The sequence below is a fragment of the Amphibalanus amphitrite genome, unplaced genomic scaffold (genome assembly GCF_019059575.1).
Source record: "Amphibalanus amphitrite isolate SeventyFive unplaced genomic scaffold, NRLGWU_Aamphi_draft 000812F_arrow, whole genome shotgun sequence".
Lineage (NCBI taxonomy): Eukaryota > Metazoa > Arthropoda > Thecostraca > Balanomorpha > Balanidae > Amphibalanus > Amphibalanus amphitrite.
The window spans coordinates 203139-220000 of NW_024882306.1; positions in this window are offsets into that span (position 1 = coordinate 203139).

Here is a 16862-nt window from a genome sequence, read left to right on the forward strand (position 1 = left end):
AGGCCCGTAGCCGCGGGGTGCGATGACTGCCAGGGGGCGGGGTGGCCGGTGTCTTCGTGATGGGTTCAGCCCCGACGGGTCACAGGGCATGCGTGCCCGGACAAATGTCTTTCCCGCCCAGACAGATGTTCAAATTCCTATCATCCTTTCGGCTCTAAAATGGTCTTGTTAGACCGAAAGGGCCTAACCCAACAAAGCAAACAAACAAAAATGGGCTGGACACATAAATTCTAGCCATGGCCGCAACGGCCCTAAAAGCAGACGCTTATAACTCGAGAGTCAGTGCAAGGACAGTTATTTTTCACCATTGCATAAGCAGCCGATCACGAAGAAACGTTCAACTTCAGTACCCTCGAGAGAAGCAATTTTACACCTACCCTGAAAATGTCATGACCCTAACCCAAATGACCTTTGGCTTATGACCTGTTTCTCGAGTCCATATTTGGCTGGAATCGCGATTCGGCGTAAGTCGGCACCCAACATCCGCGCGTTTAGTCCAGTCTTTGTTGTTGTCAACGTTTCATCAGCATGTGTCATCAGCATGTATGTATGTATGTATGTATGTATGTATGTATGGCAGGGCCCAGCGCGTTGTGCTAAATGGCAAAACGTCAGCATGGACTCCTGTCATCTCCGGAACTCCGGAAGGCGGAATTTTATCGCCGCTGCTCGTTTGTTTGTACGTCAATGACCTGCCTTCTGTCGCGGAGTCGCACTCTTTGATGTACGCGGACGATTTGAAACTGTTTCGATGTGTACGGTCAGAAGATGACAGCGTTCTTCTACAGAAAGATTTGAACCACGTATCGGATTGGGCAGAAACATGGAAATTGGCCCTGAATGCATCGAAGTGCAAAACCATGTCACTCACTCTAAAGCGAAATCCTGTGCAATATGTATACACAGTTAGAGGGACTGTCTTAGAAAAGCTGGACACGATGCGTGATCTCGGTGTTATGTTAGATAGTAAGCTAACTTTTACCCCACATGTCGACAGTGTTGTTTCCAAGGCCCGCCGTGCGTTAGGCGTTCTTATGCGATCATTTCAGCTGTGTCACAGACAGAACGGACTCCTGAATGAGAAGGCTATTATGGCCGCGTACACTGCCAACGTGCGCTCTATCTTAGAATATGGATCGCAGATATGGGCCGGAGCAGCGAGTACACACCTAGATAGAATAGAACGTGTCCAGCACAAGTTCCTTTTATGGTTAGCACATCGCACAGCGACCGGACGACAAGCGAGGGATTTGTCGTATGATGCGCTGTTGGACTTGTTTAAACTGCAGACGCTTGCATCTCGTCGACAGCAACATGACATTGTCTTTTTACATAACATTATCCAGGGTAGATGTGACTCGATGTATCTTTTGGGCCGTTTCTCTATTCGTGTACCATCCAGAAGCACTCGCTACCGTGCTGCTTTTTTCGAGCCTGTCGCCAGAGTGAATACTATTAAAAACGGCATGTTTTGTAGATTACCCAGACTCACCAATGTTTTTCTTGCACGCTGCCCTACCGTTGATATGTTCTGCGACGGCAAGGCGACGATTATCGCACGACTAGCCAAGTGCCAGACAAGTGACCATCTGTAATGTTGTGACGCATACTTATTTATTTATTGTTTGTGTTTTATCTACTCGACTTTGCCTATCATTGGGAATCTGTCCTGTTGGCAATAAACTGAATAAATACAAATACAAAATACAAATGTGAAATGATGTTTGTCTCATGCATTATGGGGTGTGAAAATGACGTGAAGAGCAGGTTAAGGTCATTGACCAGAGGTGGTCTTGGTTCAATTTTTTAGTTTTACATGTGCTTAGGGTAGTTTTGGAGCTGATTTCAGATTCACATAGCACCTACTTTAAACATTTACGAAGTGGTTTTGATGCCTACGTAACATGTTACGACGCTGTCAGTGGTGGTTGACACCTATAAGTGACACCTAAATGACCAGGAAGGTCAACCAATAACCTAGGACTTTGCTTTTGGGTATAAGAGTAGTCGACTTTAGTTCGTCACAGGTAGCATGGTCGTTTTTTTTTCCACGGAGCTGCAAGCTCGATCAAGGGTCGAATGGCGGCGGGGAGGGGGAGGGGTCCAACACCTCCCCTATACGTTCGCTAGTAGGACAACGCCAGGGTTAAAACTCTACTCGATCAATGCATACAAAACATATCTATTTAAAATCTCTCAAAATATTTTTTATGCGTCGATTTAGCTTATCCATCTTGTCAAGGATGATCAACAAAAACCTTGAGATAAATGCTTTTTATGACTTTTTGAAAGTGAAGTGCGTTGCATTCCACTTTCCTTTGGCATTTCAATCAGCTGTGTCTTTTTCCGTAAAGGAGGCAATCCGTTTAACATTACTCATGCCACGGCGGGGGTGGAATCATTTGATGCACGTATGACTTGCAGGGCATGCGGCGTGCTTCCCTAATCGTGCACAGCCGCAAGTGGATTGTGGTTAAACGACACGACACTGCACACAAGTTCCCCCGGAAAAGTAGCGGTTAGTTTCAATGCCGAGCGATGGAACATACGGTAGTGGTTGGGGAATACTGACCTGCATATCGGGGAAAAGATCGCCCCACCGCGTGCGTGCACACAGAGTTCCCTTTCAGACACGTGAAGGCACGTGAGGGCATATAACCGACGTGCCAGCCGGGAGACGGCTTTAGTTTCACATCGGGCAGACGTCTGTCACCATCATGCACCTACTGGTAAGTGGAATGGAGCTTTTAATAGCAGAAAATGCTTGTCAATCTAGTCACTAGTGTTAAACCCACTGGCCGCTTTTTTCTTTAGCTGGAATGATTGATGACCGCTTGCGTAAATGTAGAATTTGAGCAAATGTAAGAAAATTGCTGACGACTTGCAATCAGCTTCATTGGTAAATTTTCATAGCATATAACATATTTTTTGCATTACACAGAATGCGATAGCTATTTTCAGGCACTAGCTATATGAGACTCTAGCTCTTATTTACCAGCTCCAATGCTGCTGGCTCTTTTGTGGACAGCTGTTCTGATAGGAGTCCGTTTAAAAGCGTCTGGCTAGTTTTTCACCGATGCCTGTTTCCGTTTTCAGATCATTGGCTGCCTGGTGTGTCACGCGAGCCTGGCCCAGACTGCAAGTCTGCCCCAGAATGTTCCGCCTAACATTTGGCCAGCTCAGTGGCCACCAGCGCCTCCGATTCGTCCCGCGCCCTCACTGCCGGTTACACCGGTTCCGACGGTAGTTCAGAACTCGGCACCATCCAGCAATGCAGCGTCATCGCCTCCAGCACCACAGCAGAACATGTCAGCTCTTCTGCAGTCGCTGATACAAAAGCTGGACTATCCGCGCCGGCAGAAAACGCTGGCTCTGCTGTCACGGTACAGACAACTCTATCTACAGAGCCTGCTTGCTCAGCGTGCGCAACAACTAAGGAGCTTAAATCAACAGACACAGAAAGCAATAAGCCCTCAGAGAGCGACAAGCCAACCAGCGCAGAATGTAATCAGCCAACCGACGCCGAGTGTAGCGACCCAGCAGACACATGGTGCGCAGCCTCCGAAAACAGCATCAGTACAAATACCGACAGTGTTTCGGCCCAGACCTCCTGCGGATGGACTGTTCCAGTTTCAGCCACATCTATTCCCCACACCAGCCGCTCCTCAGAGAGTGATGGCCTCGCCTTCAGTACAGCCGCAGCAGTCCACTGCTTCCCCTCCCGTGCCACCAGAGGAAACCGTCGAGGAGCCGGAAGAAGTCGAGTCTCCCGACCCATCCGACTCTGAAGGTGACGAGGACGACGACACGGAGGAGGCTGACGCCGATGAAGAAGAGGAGCCTGTGGAACATCCGAAAGAAGCTCGTGCCTCGCCTCCTTTGAGCCTTCCAAGTGGCGATGCGTTTTCAATTCTAAGGAAAATATCCGGAAACGGTCAAGGTTCAGCTGGGGTGTTTAAACAAAAGCCGCAGCTTTCAGTCCAATCACAGCCATCGGCAGCAGCAGTGCATCAGCAGTACCAACAATTTTTGCAACATGCGGCTAAGTTGAATGCACTTAAAAAGACTCCACCTCATCAAACACATTTACCACTAAATCCACCAACACAGCAACGCGCACAGCCAGCTCCACCGGTGCAAGTTTCCCCGAAACCAAACATCCTTCCTACCTTTCCACCCTTTCTAAGGCCACAGGCTCCCCAAGCACAACCTGGGACACTTGCAAGACCTTTTCTATTTCCTTTCCCAGCGCCAATTAACTCAACTCGTTCACAGCCAGCGATTCCCAGTTTCTTGTTTCCATTAGTACCAGAGCCTTCGACGCCGGCACCACCTGAGCCCACTAGGTCACAGTCATTGCCCTCACAGCACATTCCGAGCCTTCCTTCATTTCCTTGGATCCGGAATCCGTCACTTGCGACACAGACCCCGCCTGTTTCACATGCTCAATCCACTACGCCCCCTGCTGGTTCTGTGGAAGCGCTCATCGAACCGTCTTCATCGCCCAGTTTTCCAACAGTGACCGAGAAGCCTGTCGATGATGATGTTGACTTTCCTTGGGATAGCTTTAGAGCATACCTTCGAAGCAGCTCTAACAGTGTCCCAAAAATTAATGCTAAACGTGTAAATGGACCGAGAGCGCCTGAAGCTGTGAAGGCGAAAACGTCAGTGCCCAAGGTTGACAGCGAGGGCCATGGAAATAGTGCCGTCGAGTCGGACAAAACATCGGAACCAAAACCTAAAGACTGGTGGCATCACTATTTTTTACTGGAACGTCCGCAAAGCGAGCTTGAACCTAAGCCCGTGAGAGCCAATAAGTGGTGGTTAAAGCACAAAGAAGAGCGGCCCAGCAGCATAGAAGCAGAGCAGGGACAAAATAATGTGGGCTTATGGGAGGCAATCAGTAGGCACGAACAGGAAGTTCAGGAGCAGAAGGAAGAGGAAGAGAAAAAGCAAAGGCGCCAAGAGAGATGGGGAAAGGTGAAGGAGGTCTTTAGTTCACTTTTGAACAAACTGACCAATTGATCTACCAAAAAGATATATTTATTTAAATGTAAGATAATGTGCAACTTATATTACCATTCCAATGCAGCGTGATTTTTTTTTTGTATCATTAGCCAGCTCTATCAGTCAATGATCTCACCACAATGCGCCTTTTGCATGCCGACCAATGTCATTGTCTATTATCTACATAGGCGTGTCTATTGCCAACTGCTTTTGTGTGTACTCAGTGTTAAGTTGTGGACTCATTTTAAGTGTCAATCTGTGTGTGCGTTGTGTCTTCTTTATCCGTAAATGAATTATTTTTCCGGCGTTTTTAGCACTGTTAGTCAAATGTATATAGCATCTATGTTTGAGTGTATTTAAAATTAAGACCATCGATTGGGCGTTTCAGCTGATATTCTGCAGACGGCTAATGTGGCTAAACAAATAAACGATATTAACCCGGCAGGCGGTGGGCCTCCCAGCCACCTTCCGCGCGGTGGGGGGGGCATTTTTTTGCCCCCCCCCCCCTCGTATCTCCGAAACTACTGGACGGATCCGGAAAATTCAAACGGCGCTCGATAGCCCTGTCAAATTTGTCGAAGGAAACCAAATTTCATTGACCTCGGGGTCACCAATGACGTCACAGGTCAGGTCAAAGATAAAATAACTTGCTATAACTGGGCCAAAAAAGAGGTATTGATCTCAAATTTGGTATGTAGATAGAAGGTGGTAGGGACTATCACATATATTCCGTTTTTTTTTTTTTCGAAATTCAAAAACGTTTTGATTTTTCGGCTATTACATTCAAAAAATCTATTTTTTGATTTTTGGGGTCAAAATAAAAAAAAATGAAAAACCGAAATAGCAGTTTTGTAGCCCTTTAAAATCTACACCTTTTATGTCGGAACATTTTTCTGTATCTCTAAAGCTGTAGGCCTGACAGCTCTTCCCGCGAAACCTTTTATGGGTCGAAAATGGCAAAAGTGACGTCACTCTGACGTCACTAGCGGCCAATCTATCATAGCCTTTGGAAACATTTTTGGTCACCATGTGCGCTAGCTACTCCCGGGAGGGTACTGAAGGTTTGGTGACGATCGGCGCAGCGGTTCTCGAGATATATCGAAAAAACTAAAGGGGGGCAAGAAAATGCCCCCCCCCCCATCGCCTGGAAGGTTAAGTGACCATTATTTTTTGAAGAAAAAATGATTGGTACTCACACAAAAACTGACTAACAGTATTAATTCACTATATCATATACCTTTTTATTATATAGACGGCTGAGTTTCGCCACCCGCATCCGTCCGCGGGAGGAGGCCGTCGGCCGTCTCCTAGCAACTGTTGCTAGGGCAACGCCGCTCCGCTTCCCGCTTGGGCCGCGACAGCTGACCAGAGACCAGGGAGGAGGGAGTCGGCAGAGCAGGGGCCGGCCGGGCTTGTGCCTGTTTTGAATTATTGTTTACCCAATATAGCAAACATGTGATTTTAAATATCGGCTTTCGGACCCTAGACTCAACCACAGTTTACATTGGTGGCAGCGGTGCGTGTTAATCGCAAAACCATGCCTTTTGAGCGCCGCTACAAAGGATTCCAGGACAAAAAGTCAAAAGACAAAATGTCAAAAGACAAAAAGTCAAATGCAAAAAGTCAAAATGGATAAAAGTCAAATGGAAAAAAGTCAAATGGATAAAAGTCAAAACGGATAAAAGTCAAAAGACAAAAAGTCAAATGGCAAAAAGTCAAAACGTCCACAAGTCAAAAATGCAAAAAGTCAAATGGCAAAAAGTCAAAATGGCGAAAAGTCAAAAACGCAAAAAGTCAAAAGCAAAAAGTCAAATGGCGAAAAGTCAAAATGGCAAAAAGTCAAAAACGCAAAAAGTCAAAAGCAAAAAGTCAAATGGCAAAAAGTCAAAATGGCGAAAAGTCAAAAACGAAAAAAGTCAAAAGCAAAAAAGTCAAATGGCAAAAAGTCAAAATGGCGAAAAGTCAAAAACGCAAAAAGTCAAAAGCAAAAAGTCAAATGGCAAAAAGTCAAAAAACGCGAAAAGTCAAAGGACAAAAAGTGAAAAACGGCAAAAAGTCAAAATAATAAAAATCAAATGGAAAAAGTCAAATAAGAAAAAGTCAAAAGTAAAAAGTCATATAGGTACCTATCTAAAAAACCATAAGACACCGCTCGCTCGTAATTAAAGGGACTATCCCACCTTCTAAAATGCTGTTAAAACCAGTTAAATTGTGCCCGACTTTATAGATTGGATGACCAGGAACACGGTTCTGGCATTTATTTTTCATTAAACATCTTAGGCTTCCCATATTCAAAACACAAACTTTCAAATATGTGACGTCACAGCCCAAAATTACCTCCTTCCCCAGGCCACATTACTGTCATAAAGCTGATTCTTTTTACTCTGTAGGCACCACAACAAAGTTCAGAACAAGTTTTAAGCGATTTTTCAACGAACAAACCCATTTAAATCAGAATGACTAAACGAGGTGACGTCACACTAACGGTCGCTCCATGTTGAAGATAGGGCCTTGCGCAAGGCCCATTTTCAAATGAAGGGAACGAATTTCTTCAACACCAAGAGGCCGCGGGGGTTGCAACCTAGATACCTAGATAGTGGTTTCTGAACCTCGCCGCAAACTTGGCTATCTCAACTCAAACCCCATGTTAAAGGTGGGATAGTCCCTTTAACCCTATGGCGTTGCATGGAAAGAAATGAGTTCAAACTGCCTCGAGCCCGGCTCCAACATTGAGAAAGTTCCAGCGCCAGTGCTCCCACATGTAATAATAACCTGTGAATCATTTTCATTTTATTACTTAATGGATTCGTTCATTAAAATATGTTCATTTCTTTTAACCAAATTTCTATAAACCCAGCCCGTTGGATGCTGGACCAGTCAGCGATGACCGTACAGAGACCAGAGAGTGTGAGTGGACGGAGGGGACCGCGTCCAGTCTATCGGGCACGTTTAAACTTTAGTCAGATAAAACTTTGCCATAGCACTGGAATTGCACGATGGGGCAGTGGTGACCCGGGAACGTTTGAAAAGTTGATGAGGTACCTAGGTTGAAAGTTGAGGGGACAAAAATTGCAACTCAAAATTTTGAAATTATCTCGTCTTTTGTATTTTTTACTTTAAGTCCATTGACGTCATTTAAGCGTTAATCACATGGTATTTTTTTTTATTTTGAGGTTTTGGCTTTTCACCAGGGCCTCCTCTCAGGGGCGACACTTTCCAAAAATTATTGGTAGGGCTCTAATGTAAATTTTTGCCAATTCAAAGCGATTCTTTCCACGCAACGCCATAGGCATAATGTTAAATTTCCAAAATTATTGGTAGGGCTCGGGCCCTACCAAGTACCATGCCTATACAAAACGACACCCATGCCTCCTCTAACATGTTAACTGCGGGAGCTGCAGCCCCCGCAGGGCGCAGTCATCCTCCAAACTGGTCACTGAGGGGTACCTTAGTCATTTTTTAGTCTTAGACGTTTTTGGTAGGGGTTACCTTAGTCATTGCCCGTGATCGGGCCCCCAGTCAAAACTGCTTAGAGGAGGCACTGCTTTTCACTCGCTCCCATGGGGGAGGGGCTGCCGCCGCCCGGTGCTCCGCGCACCACGGACGCCACGCGAGCGCTGCTGGCGCGGCGGCGCGCACTGCTCGGCCCGCGCGCCGAGTATACGGTGGTGAACCGGCAGTGTCGAGCGGCCATCAGACGTGACCACGCGGCATACTATGCTGACCAGCTGCGTGAGGCAGGACCGGCGAGGATGTGGACAGTGCTGCGGCCGGTGATCGGGGCGGGGAAGAGTGCCACTGCTGCTGCGCCAGCGTGCACGCCGGAAGCGCTCAACGCGTATTATTTGAGCGTGGGTCCCACCACCGCAGCCAGCGTCCCTGCCCCGCTGCTGCGGACCCCGGTACCTGTCAGAATCCCTCGCGTGCTCACATGTTCCTTACAACTTCAGTGGGTAGGGTACGTTGCGCTGTATAATATTTTCAAAAGATGAAAAGATCGATGCTTCGACTTTTATCCTTTTGACTTTTTATTTCAGACTTTGACTTCGACTTTTCTATTTTATACTTTTTTCATTTTTTGACTTTTTGTCTTTTGACTTTTACCCGTTTTGACTTTTTGCTTTTGACTTTTTGTCTTTTGACTTTTTTCCATTTGACTTTTTTGTCTTTTGACTTTTACACGTTTTGACTTTTTGTCTTTTGACTTTTTTCCGTTTTGACTTTTATCCTTTTGACTTTTTGCATTTTTGACTTTTTGTCTTTTAACTTTTTTCCGTTTTGACTTTTATCCTTTTGACTTTTTGCATTTTTGACATTTTGTCTTTTGACTTTTACACGTTTTGACTTTTTGCTTTTGACTTTTTGCATTTTTGACTTTTTGTCATTTGACTTTTTGCGTTTTTGACTTTTGCACATTTTGACTTTTTGCTTTTGACTTTTTGTCTTTTGACTTTTATCCGTTTTGACTTTTATCTCTTTGACTTTTATCCCGTTTGACTTTTTGCATTTGACTTTTTGTCTTTTGACTATTTGTCTTTTGACTTTATTCCTTTTGACTTTTTGTCCGGTTACCGCTACAAAGTGCGAATAAGTAAAGCCGATTGTTTTCTGTGCCTTTTGCACTGACATTTTTCGCCCGCTTGATGCGTGGCGAGACAGTGAAGACTGAGCTAGCTTGCTTGCTGGTTATGATGAAACCAGATGAAACTACCAAAGCTGCGGTGGCCAGCTACAACACCGTCTGCACTGCAACATCTGCGAGACTGCGCCATGAGACAGGTCAACTTCGAGCTCTCGTCCATTGAGGTTGGTGACACGCTGCTCCATGACCTGTGTGCGCATATTCCAAATGTCGCTCGTAAAAACTGTCTCGGCTCCGGACAATGACTGCAGAGTGGCTGTGAGTCGTGCAGTTTCTGTGAAATTCGTCGAGTGACTGAGGCCTCGTTCACTGCCTCACTGAACTGAACTTTCACTGATTTCTTCACCGCTGTGGCTCATCGTTGATCGTCGTTTTTATTGAAGAGAAGTTATAACGCTATTTTTTATCTCAAGAAAACTTAAAAAGTTACATCCTTTCCGTGTAATATCCTTTCATGTGTAGGTGCCTTTATTTTTCTTGGTCCTTTCATATGTGAGAAACGATCATTTGCCTGTATCCTATCCTTTCCCAGTCGTACCCATTTTCCGTATTTTTTTTCTGTGTGTTTGTGCATTTCATTACGATGCCGGATGATGTAAAGCCACCTGATCTGGACTCTGGTTCTGAGATGGCTGTTAGACCCACAGTGCGTGACCCCGTTGACATTGCGATGTCGTCTTTTGTTTCTTTGCCTCGTTTTAATGGGGATGGATCTCTGCGCCGGTATTTGGAGGATTATGACTGCTATGCTCGTATTCAGGGGTGGGATGAGCGACGCAAACTTGACGTTTTGCCACTGACTTTGACTGGCATTGCTCGCGATGCGTATGATGGGCTGCCTGCGTCCCAGCTTGGTTCATTTTCTGGTGTGGTTGAGGGGCTACAGTCGGCCTTTACCAAGGCGTCGGTGACTGACCACCATTTGGCGCTTCGGAACTTGCGCTACAGTGCAGAGGAGCCCCTGGATGCATTTGTCATTCGTTTCAAAAAAACTGATGAAGCTGGCCTTCCCTACTGTAGATGACCTCACTCCTCTCCTGTTCAGTCACTTCCTCGCTACGCTTCCGCAGGAGTATTACACTGCCGTAATTGCCGACGGCATTTCTTCCTTTGACTCTGCCGTCACAAAGGTGCGCAACATTCAATGTTCACGGGTAACAATCGGTGCTGCAGCATCCCCGCTTGCTTCCGCTGTGTCTCCCGACCAGCGTGCTCCAGGCTCTCAGTCCGCTGTGAAACCAGTCCGTGTTCTTGAGTCGGAACAGTCTGTTGTTGATGCTCTGAACAAACGTGTCTCTGAGCTTGAGGCCCGCCTGGCTGCAGTGACGCACCAGGCCCAGATGAACCCAAATGTGTCAAACCGTCCCAACCGTGTCCAGCGTCCGAGAGGTGACGCCGCTGCTTCAGTGACGTGTCACTGTTGTGGCCGTGCCGGTCATGTCCGTAACCGGTGCCGTCTGAATCGCTGTCGATGTTTTGTGTGTGGCGGTGAAGGTCACGTCGCCAAAGTGTGCCCAGAACGACAGCAGGGAAACGACCAAGGGTCCGGTCGTTCACACGGGGTCGCCGGTCGGACCCAGTAAGTAACGATGAAAAGTCAATCCCAATCACTGATGCGATGCGCATTACGGGAAGCGTGTCTGGTGTCAAATGTGAGTGTTTGTTGGACACCGGCAGTTCAATCAGTATTTTGCATAGCTCAGTGTTTGATGCCCTTCCAAATGTGATCCTGAAACGTACCAGTGTAACTGCCAAGACTGCGTCTAAAGAAGACTTGCCTTTGTTGGGTCGGGTCGTAGTGCCATTCCAGATCGGTGATGTCACTTACCCCCTTCCCCTGTTTGTGTCTGACGCAATTGACGTGCCTTGTTTGTTGGGAGTGGATTTCCTTCAACACTGTCCGTGTGTGATAGATTTGAGTCGGAGACGTCTTGTCATGGTTCCCAATGTGTCCGTTCGCTCAGTTTCTGCACAGGCTGTGAGTTTGGGCAATGTGTCTCTGAGCTGTGACCGTGTGATTGCTCCTGGCAGTGAAATGGTCCTACAAGGTCTTGTGCCAAATTGCGATTACGTCGGCCCAGCTCTGATTGAGCCAGATGATGTCCACTCTGGTGTTGAGGTAGTGCGTGCTATTGTCAATGTTGATCGTGCTTGTGTTCCCGTGGTCGTTCGGAATGTGACAGCAGAGCCGATCACGCTCTTCAAAAAACGAAGTTTGGCTTCGGTCGAGGTTGGATTTGTAGAGCAGGCACCGGAGCTCTCGGCGTCGACAGATGTTGATGTGAAGAAACTGGCCAAACTCGATCAGTCTCTCCTCACTGACGAACAGCGTCAGAGAGTCCACGAGCTGTTGTCCCGCTATGCAGATATGTTTGACGGCCATATCGGCTTCACTGATGTGGTCACCCACGACATAGACACCGGCGACCACCCGCCCATTCGACAGGCACCCAGACGTGTTCCCCCACACCTTGCAGCCGAGGTCAAGGCGCAGATCAGTGAGCTGGTGGACCAAGGGATTCTCGAGGAGTCGAATGGCACATGGTCGTCCCCAATCGTTATGGTTCGAAAGAAGAATGGAAAGTTTCGTTTGGTTGCTGATTTGAGACGTTTGAATGCTTGCAGTAAGATTCCTGTGTATCAGATCCCGCGTATTGATGATACGCTGGATGCGCTGTCTGGTTCTGATTCGTTTTGCCAACTTGACATGAACAGCGCGTATTTTCAGATCGGTGTGTCCGAGAAAGATAGAGATAAGACCACCATCACTACACCCTTCGGTTCGTACCGCTTTCGAAGGATGATTTTTGGTTTGGCAGGAGGACCTGCTACCTGTGCTCGTCTGCTTGATCGTGTGTTGGGAGATATCACGCCGAAAGACTGTGTTCATTATTTTGATGACATTGTGGTTCACGGGAATGGAGTGGAGGATGTGCTGGCCAAACTTGATAAGGTGCTGCAGAGGTTGCAGGCCGCAGGGCTTACACTGAATCTGGAGAAATGTTCTTTGTTTTGTAAAGAGGTCAACTTTTTGGGACATGTAGTGTCAGGGGGTGGCGTGAGAGCTGATCCCGAAAAAGTAGCCAAGGTAGTAGACTGGCCTGTTCCTCGTACAGTCAAGGAACTGTCGAGCTTTTTGGGACTCGCGTCATATTTCAGAAAGTTTGTGCGCAATTTCGCCGAAATAGCTGCTCCTCTGTTTCAGCTGACGCACAAAGATGCAAAATTTCAATGGGGTGACATGCAGCAGAGTGCGTTTGAGCAGCTGAAGTGTGCGCTTACGAGTGCACCAGTGGTCTCATTTCCCAGATTTTCAGCTGGTGCTGGTCGATTCCGGCTGGATACCGATGCTTCTGACACAGGCATTGGTGCTACTCTCTTCCAGGAGCAGGATGGAGAGGACAAGGTGATCGCGTTCGCGTCTCACAGGCTGTCGAAGGCGCAACGCAACTACAGCACCACACGAAAGGAGTTGCTGGCTTGTGTTATTTTCGTCCAGCATTTCAGACACTACCTGCTTGGTAGGCGTTTTGAGCTGAGGACTGACCATGCGAGCCTTCGCTGGCTTCTCAATTTCAAAAATCCCTCAGGAGTGCTGGCGAGATGGCTGGAGATACTGTCCGAATATGACTTCGAGATTATCTTTCGTCCAGGGTCTGAGAACGTACCAGCTGATGTGATGAGCCGACGTCCGCCGGTGACCCAGGATGCTGCGACTCAAACTGCACCAGAGAGTGTCCCGGTCATGAGAGTATCTCCTGGCTCGTGGTCAAATGGCTTTCTTCGCCATGAGCAGGACCAGGACCCTGCGATAGCTGACATTGCGAGACACATGTCCACAGGAAAGAGGCCGAGATCAACGAACGTGACCCCCAGCGCTGTGACGCTGCTGAGACAGTGGCACCAACTGAAGCTGCTGGATGGTGTGCTGTTCCGTGTGTATCGTGCCCGTGCAGGTGGAGAGGAGCAGTTGCAGCTGGTCGTACCGCAGCAACTTGTTCCCGGCGTGCTGACATCTCTGCACGCAGGTCCAGCTGGAGGCCACTACAGTGCTGAGGCCCTTGTCGCGACTGCCAGACGCGAGTTCTGGTGGCCCAATATGGACGAATCCGTGAAGGATTTCTGCAGCCGATGCGAGCGCTGCAACACGAGAGCTGCCCCAGTGCCCCGACCGAGAGCGTCGATGGGCGAGCTTTACGCTGAGGAGCCTCTGGAGACCATTTCAATCGATTTCCTTTCAGGTTTGCCGACTACTTCACAGGGCAATCGACATTTGCTTGTGGTTGTTGACCATTTCACCAGGTGGTGTGAGGCTTACCCAGTGCCAGACATGAAGGCAGTAACAGTAGCAGACGTCCTGGTGAATCAGTTTATTTCTCGTTTTGGCTGCCCGAGACGAATTCATTCTGATAACGCTGCCAATTTCACAGGAGCTCTCATCGAAGAGGTTTGTCGCCTACTAGGCGTTGAGAAAACTAAGATTTCCCCCTATCATCCGGAGGGTAACGCTAAATGTGAGCGCATGATGAGGACCATTCTGGGAATGCTTTCAAAGTATCTGGACGGTAACCATGATGACTGGGATGTCCATCTGCCGCTATTGATGTTGGGCTACCGTGCAAAGGTGCATTCGTCGCTTGGCTACTCGCCGTAGTTCATGCTTTTCGGCAGGAACCCAACGATGCCTGCCACTCTTCAGTTTCAGGTGCCGTCAACGAAGGCCAAAACAGCCACCATAGGTGGGCACGATCCGTTCCTCCGTTCCTCCGTTCCGGAACGCCGTTACAATTTTTAGGAACGGAGGAACGGACTCGTTGCATTTTAAAAAGGGTAACGGACCAAGTAACTTCCGTTACATTGGTTGTTCGTTCCTCCGTTACACTTTACAGTTTAGTCCGTTCCTTCGTTCCTCCGTTACTTTTCGTTGTCCGAGCGGGTTGATCTTTCAGGTAACCCACAGACATTAATGCAGCAGCGGAATAGTGGATTATTGAGCAGCCCTGACTTGACGAAGGAAGATGGCCTCAGTGTACTGGCCTTCCAAAATGAGCCGGCGTTGCAGTTTGTGTTCGCAAAGTTCAACACGGGCGTCCCTTCAAGCGCCTCAGTAGAGCGCATGTTTTCAATGGGAAAAGATGTGCTACGTGCAAAAAGGGCTACCCTCTCAAAAAGTGGCAGCGGAACATCTTCAATTTCTTTCCATGCAACGCACATAGGGCTAATGTTAAAATGCCAAAATCAAAGGGAGGCACGGTGCACCGGTGTCCCTCCGTTCCACCGCCTATGCTCTCAGATGCCAACCCGGAACGTCTAGTGTTCGTGAAGGGCAACCGGCATCTGGCCGGGGACAAGTGATGCGCATCAGTACCACCAGACGTTCCAACTTCCAAGGTTTAGTGCCCAATCAGTGCCCGCTGTCTTGGTAGATTTGGTGGGCATTCCGCTTTCTCGGTATGTTTAGTTTGTGTCAGAATGGTCTAAAAAATGTGTGAAATACACAACATTTTAACGTTTTTTTTTATTTTGCTGTAACGGAGTAACGGACTAATGAACTTCCGTTACTTTATATGCAGAGGCACGGAGGAACGAGTAACGAAAGTCACGTTTTGAAGGAACGGAGGAACGAGTAACGAAGTTACAATTTTGGGGAACGATGCCCACCTATGACAGCCACTGTGTCAGAGTACCTGGAGAAGCTCACGCAACGGTTGAAACTGACCCACGACATCGCTATCCAGTCTTCCAACAGCAGACATCAGCGCAACAAGAGGCTTTACGAGAAGAAGCTGACACAGCATCAGTTCGAGGTTGGTGACCCTGTTTATTTGTTCAAAGCTGTAGTACCACGTGGTGAATACTACAAGTTCGTCAGGCCGTGGAAGGCAGCTATTGTGACTGCGAAGCTGTCGGATTTGAATTACAGAGTTCGTATGCTGGGTGGCAGAAAATCGGTTATTGTGCATCATAACAGGTTGAAGCCCAGACCCGACGGCTCAGTGGTTCCAGTCCCAGATAGTGACCTTACCTTTTCAGAGACTGCTAACCCGAACGTGGCGGTCGGAGAGGCGATTGATTCCAGAGATGACCTCCAGCCGGATGGGAGGACTGCAGGCTCTCCGCTGGCCGCCTGGCCAGCTGGTCTGTCTCACCCACAGACTGTGTGGCCCACAGGAGATGATTATGTCCCACCGGCTCCTCTCGGCATTTCAGACGCTGATGAGCCTGCTGGCGTGACGGATGTCACTGATGACTGGTCAACAGGCATTGCAGTTGCAGGTGATGACTCCGCTGTGACGGTTCCTTCCGATGTCGCTGCTGGGTTGGCGATTGGTGTCGCAGACGTCACCGAGGCCGTAGAGCCGGTGGCCGCCAGCAACGCTGGTTCAGCGCCGGTGCCGGCGCCACGCCACAGCTCCCGGATTCCCAAGCCTGTCGATCGTTTTGTTCCCGGGTGATGTGCTAGATAAAGAGATTGTTGATTGTGAGATATGTAATTGTGCTGTGTTGTGGCTGTAAGAGTTGTAAGTTGGTCTGTGAAATCGTAGTTGGTGTGCTGTAAGGCTTATTGGGACTGTGCAGAAACAGAAGGAAGTTGTCGAGTTTGGTATTGGTGTAGCACCCATGTGTTGTCCGAGTGGCCACGACGACATCGCTTGGTTCCCTGTGAACGGGGATAATGCAAAGCACCATTGACTTGCCGATTTGCGACTTCTGAGAACGCACTTATCCTTCTTCCGTTAGCCACCACTGCCCTGTCCTCTCAGGCCGGTTAGAAGAGATAATTTGATAAAGAGCACCTGCACCAGGCAAACCTCTGTTTCTGTTGTCGTAGGGTATCGACACGCTTTGTGGTGGGTGCTGTGTTCACCGTTGTGTTATTTGCGCCCAAACTAGTGCCCGCCGTTGCGAGTTAACTGTAGTGATGTTCCGGATATCACGTTGCTCCGGCTACTGTTCAGCTGTGGCTCCGCGAGCCATAGCCTGGCCTGCGCATTGTGGGACCGCCAGCAAGGACCGACGCGGCTCGCCATGCCGTCACCGCTCTTCGCCTGGGACTGGCTTTCCGGGCGCGCCTGCCGCCGTCTGATCTGCACGCCCAGGACAGGCGCCGCGGTGAGACTGACATCGGGTGGCTGACTCGGTGCACTGGACAGTGAAGTGCGGGAGTACCAGTGTATGTGGTGTTTTATGCGTGGGACCAGGGACGTGCGCT